The sequence below is a fragment of the Durio zibethinus genome, chromosome 22 (genome assembly GCF_047325235.1).
Source record: "Durio zibethinus cultivar Kanyao isolate XHJ-2024 chromosome 22, ASM4732523v1, whole genome shotgun sequence".
Classification (NCBI taxonomy): domain Eukaryota; kingdom Viridiplantae; phylum Streptophyta; class Magnoliopsida; order Malvales; family Malvaceae; genus Durio; species Durio zibethinus.
This window is the reverse complement of record NC_143183.1, coordinates 22,412,424-22,418,502: the sequence shown is the minus strand read 5'-3', so window position 1 is coordinate 22,418,502 and position 6,079 is coordinate 22,412,424.

The window sequence follows — 6,079 nt, the reverse complement described above, 5'->3', positions numbered from 1 at the left end:
GTTTAAGCCATAGAGTATTGGTGAAGAACTTGCTACAAAGGGATGAAAGGATTTGCTGAGCAATGATGGAGCTTTAGAATTTGAAAGGCACTCACATTATTCTAGTTATATAAAGAGCTATAAACTTCATTTGGCAAAGGTTTTAGTCATATGGACTATATTAATTTCATATAATAAAACATTTTAATGTTACTGGTTTGATTTGGACAGACTATTAAATAAATAAATATATTCATATAATAATTTGCATAAAGGCTAGCTTTAATTTGATTAAAAGAAATTAGTTTTGCCTTAGAATATAAAGATGCTTTTATTATTTTTTGTTTGTTTATAGAAATGGAAAAATAAAAAATAATACCGGCAAATAACAAAAAAACTAACCCTAAAGGTATCAACCATATGAAATTTGAAGATTGTAATTATTAGGTGGGTCCAATAAGCTTTGTTTTTTTTCTTTTTTTTTTTTCATTTCCTGGGTGGTTCTTTTTCTTGGAAAACAAACTAATTATGGTGGCCATTGGATACTTCCATTGGAGCATGAGCATATGACACCGTCCAAACAATCCTTAAACAAAAAAAGGCACAAATCCTCCGACCAAAGATAAACCAAACAAAGATTTGGAAACACAAAAAGATGTCCCCTACAATAAGAGACAAAAACATGGTATTGGATACTCTTAATTTGAGTAACATATACAGGAGGATCTAAAAGCATATATATATATATATATAAGCAACAACTCTTTTCTCTCTTAATTGCTTTTTCTTCTTGGCTCTAACAACACGTGATGATCATGTCATGGATAAATATTTTGTCTTTAATTATATGTTAATTTATCTAGAACCCTTTTTTAAAGGTGCATGCATCTAATCTAAAATTAAAATTAATCAATAATATTTGATAAAGAGATACCATACACACATATATATATCATAAAGTCTCGAATGAAATCATATGAATACGGTATTAATTAAGAGGTACAAAATAATATGTATTGAAAAATATATAAATAATTATTCTCTTTTTTTTTTTTCTTCCCCGAAGAATAAGTTGCCCACAAATAATAAATTAATAGGTTTCCATGATGAGTGGTTGGAATGGAGCGTGGACATATGGTGTCCAAGAACACATATGGCAGTCCCTTTACAAACTATAATTAATCATTAGGTGGCCATGGAGGTCCAATATTGAAAAAATAATATAGTTACTTTGTCGTTATACACACGGAAAATTTTAATGAATAAGCAATGACACCCAAAATCAAAGCTAGCTTTGTCATTTTTTTCCAAGCAATCTTTGGAATTTTGCTTAATGAGAGAGAGAGAGAGAGAGAGAGAGAAACCATTTTGTTTTTTTTGACAAAGGGAAGCAAAATTTACAAGAGTAGAGTGAAAAGACAAAAAATAAAGTTCAAAAAATGTTAGAAGTATCGTGTCGGACTCTTAATTTTAATAATTAAAGTTTAATTTTGATAATCTTGTATATACTATATGTAATTTTTTTATTGATATAAATTATGCACATGATTTTTTGCAAGGAAAGACAAAGTAGAGTAGAATTAATTGTGAATATTGAATAATAGTCTTTTTCATAAAAGGTTAAGAATAAGTGGGCCAAATCCTTTGCTCCATTTTTAACTTAAAATTTTCAATAACATACTTATAAGAGTCGAAATCAAGTTGTTCTTGTTTCGCTTTTGCAGAGGTAGAAGATGAGGGTTTATCATCGTTCATCATAATATTATTATAGTAAAGTGGTCCAAAATCTTTAGATATCTTAAGGGGAACATATTTTTGGTCCATCTTTTCTACAAGTATATCTACTTTATCTTCAATATTATCAATTTTTACAAAAAGTTTATGAAAGAAAGAAGAAGTTAAATCTATTAAACCATTTACAGTTCTACTTATGCTAATATTACTAGATTCATACTTAAGATCTATATGCAAGTCATAATTAATTTAGCAAAAAATGCTAAATATTTTTCTAAATTTGATTGTAAGTCAGGTTTTTGGCAAATCATGCTAAATGAAACCTTTAAACCTCTTACTGCTTTTAGTGCACCAGTAGGCCATTACCAATGGACTGTTATGCCTTTCGGTCTATGCAACGCACCTCAAATCTTTCAGCGTTGGATGGACAGTATTTTCAGCAAACATAAATAATTTTACTATGTATATATTGATGATATTTTGATATTTTCTAATACTTTAGATGAACGCAGGAAACACCTGAATCTTATTGCTCAAGAATTTATTTTACACGATATTATTTTAAGTCACAAAAAGGTTGAACTTGAAAAAATCGAAATTGAATTTCTTGGTCTTAATCTTTCTGCACACGGACTAACCCTGCAGGATCACATTATTTTCAAGATCAGAGACTTTTCAGAAGAACTGAAAAATGTCAAAAAGCTACAACAGTTGTTAGGTATACTTAATTATGGCAGGCAATTTTTCAAAAACCTTTCCAAAAAGGAAAGCTGTCTTTTGCGTAAATTACGTAAAGATAATGATTTTGTCTGGACACCTAATGATTCTGATATTATCAAACAAATCAAATCAGATTTAACCACTATACCTAAGGCCTATTTACCTAAACAAAGTGACCTGTTAATTTTAGAGACAGATGTCAGTGATGAACATTGGGGATGTGTCTTAAAAGCTAAAAATCTACATCAAAAAGATGAATTGATTTGTGGATATAATTCTGGTAAGTTCAAACTGAATGAAATAAATTATATTATATTTGAAAAAGAATTATTAGCCATAAAAAATTGTGTACAGCGATTTCACATCTATTTAGCCCCGGAGTTCTTTGTTATCCGAACAGATAACCAAGCAGTCAAAAACTTTCTCCAAAATAAAAAGTTTTCTGATAATCCCAGGCGAATTAGGTGGTACAATTTTCTTTGTTCTTATCATTTTCAGGTAAAGTTCATCAACGGAGACAAAAATCTCCTTGCAAACTTCTTAAGTAGACCTCATGGATCGAGGAAAACACCCAATCCATGATACTGGTGGATGGAGAACTATAAAGAAAAAATCAGGTAAAAAATCATCTTCTTCTTTTACTCTTTCTTCTCCAAGAATCCAGATCTCTATAAATCCTAACCAAGGATTTAACTTTTACAATAATTCTAACCAAGGATTATATCTCTACCAACAACCTCTTTATCGATCTCCTTTCATGAGGATTCAACCAGAATACTCACAATTTGCTCAGGATCCAAACGACTGGACTCCTATGAGTTATTCTCAAATAGTTTCTTCCACAGAACAACTATTAGAACGAACAAAATTCTCTAACCCAGAGATAAAAGATTTTTTACAATCCTGGACTTGAACCACAAATCTATAACTTGTTAAACAAAGTATGAAAATCCCATCTCTCAAAAAATAAAACTAGCTTTCGAAAAGGGATGACCAACTTAGCTGAGTTCTTAGTCAAACAGGCTAAAAAATTTTAGAATTTTAAAGAAATAGCTTTCCAAAGTCTTCTATCAACCAATATACTAAAATAGCAAGATATTGATTTCTTTGCTTTGGAAGAAAATCAGTACAGTCTTCAAGAGATAAATAATTTCTTGACTTTATGAGAATATTTTGAGAAAGATAATTTTATTTCTTCTAAGCTAAACAAGCTTAAAAGAATTCTTCTCTTCGAAAAAGTTACGGTATTCTTAACTCAAGAATTATTTCAGCAAATTAATTTTTCTATTATACAGTTAACAGAAAAACTGTTGGTTGAAAAGTTTTCAGATTATTATACTTCTACTTATATATATAATACATCTTTTGGTGAGTATATACCAAAACTAAAGTTTCGACTTGACCACGAAAGTTTTGATATAAAAAGTATTGAACTTGGTTTAGTTGGACAAATAACTGTACAAAATTATTCTTTTTACATTTTAAAAGATTTTTCAGCTTTTATAAAGCATCGTTTTATTGAATGTATAAAATGGTCAAAACACTTTTTTTACGTTCATTTTACTATATACAGTTTTTTGGGTACCTTTCAAAAAGAAAGATTTTATCAACCCTACCAAATATGAAAATTTGATACCATATCCGATGGACACTTTCTTCAACCCTATGATATACTTGATCCACCCACAGACCACATTGAATTCTCTGATGATTTAAACAAAATCATTTCTAAATATACCAACCCAAACTCCTATCACTTTCAAACAGGAACAGACCTAATGGACAAAGCAAAATTCTTTCTCCATTTAGCCACCAAACAAGACTATCCAAAAATAGCCTGTTAGACTGATGGCAGACGCATTTTTGTTAAAAGATTCATTGAACCACATGAAAATCTTGACATCAAAAATGCACTAGAAGTAATTGAGCTTTTGGATAAGTTATCTAAAATGAAATATCTGGATCATCCAACTGATTTACTATACCAGTATCAAGAAGGATGGCAGATGTGGAACAAATCACATTCAGGATCTCCACAATCACCCCAGTCCCTTAACGCACTGGATGAAGAATTCCATAACTTAACCAATGCTATGGAAGGATAGACTGTGCAAATTTTAATCCAGAATAAGCCAGAACAGACAGTCGACATAAAAAGATAAAACTCTATTCGACGCCAACGACTAGCAGATAGAAAACACTGTAGCAGTCAACTGTAGCAGAAGATAAAACGTCACTATAGCAGTCACTGTAGCAGAAAAAGACAGAGACCTATTACGAAAGACATTGTAGCAAGTAACTGTAGTGATACTGTAGATAAAATTCTATTGTACACTGTAACGGGTAACTGTACAGAGTTACTGTTCATAAGTTAGAATTTTTTTATTTAAAGCCTCATTGTATCTTAGCTCGATAAGGCAAATTTTTCACACCCTCTCTCTCTTACACTTTTTCTCTCTATTCCTCTTTGTCTTCCAAACCACATATAGATATATATATATATAGCTTTCGTAATCTTTTATACATAGATCCTTTTCGTACCCTTTTGTAAATGGTATCAGAGCTCTAGACTTATATAAAAGTTTGCTAAAGCTTATATTGCTGGTTCTACAATAAAAATCTACGTGTTATTCATCTTGTAAGATTTTCTTTACTGTTACTTGCATCTTCTGCATAAGCTCTTTGTTTCAAAGCTCATACGTGCATATCTGAGTGGATAGCTGGCTTTTATGGCTTGAGTTACCTTTTGTTGCTAGCGTTTCAGAACAACATACCGATTTTAAGCACCAAAAACATGAAAACTTACGAAAAAAAATTCTTATATTTGTCAAGATAAGTCTTATAATCATAACTTGCATATAGATCCTAAGTATAAATCTAATAATATTAGCATAAGTAGAACTGTAAATGGTTTAATAGATTTAACTTCTTTTTTTTTCATAAATTTTTTGTAAAAATTGATAATATTGAAGATAAAATAGATATACTTGTAGAAAAGATGGACCAAAAACATGTTTCTCTTGAGACATCTAAAGATTTTGGATCACTTTACTATGGCAATATTATGATGAACGATAACAAACCCTCATCTTCTACCTCTGCAAAGGCGAAACAAGAACAACTTGATTTCGACTCTTATAAGTATATTATTGAAAATTTTAAGTTAAAAATGGAACAAAGTAATGATCCGCAACAACGGATTGATTACCTTAATGCTATTGAGACTCTTTATGAATAACATAAAGACCTCTTTCTTAAATACAAATATCATTATATGCTTAACTATGACACAACCAGTGCCAGTAGTGAAGAAGTAAATAGTGATATAGTATATGATAATTTTAAAATTTTTGCTACTAACCCGGTAGTCAAGGATGAACCACCTTCATTCGATGAAACCACATCTGATGAAGAAGATAGTTCTGATGATCAAATAGATTCAGAACCAACAAAAATTCCAACCTTTCAACCAGAGACACGTGAGAAGAGAAAAACTGAAGCAATATCTAACCCAGATATTGATGATTTAAGGTAATTTCTAAATTTATTAGATCCAGATATAATGGATTAACATCTTCCTCATCTTAAGAAAAAATATTCTCGCCTAAACAAGGAAGGGATCAAAGATGAGATTAAACAAACTTCT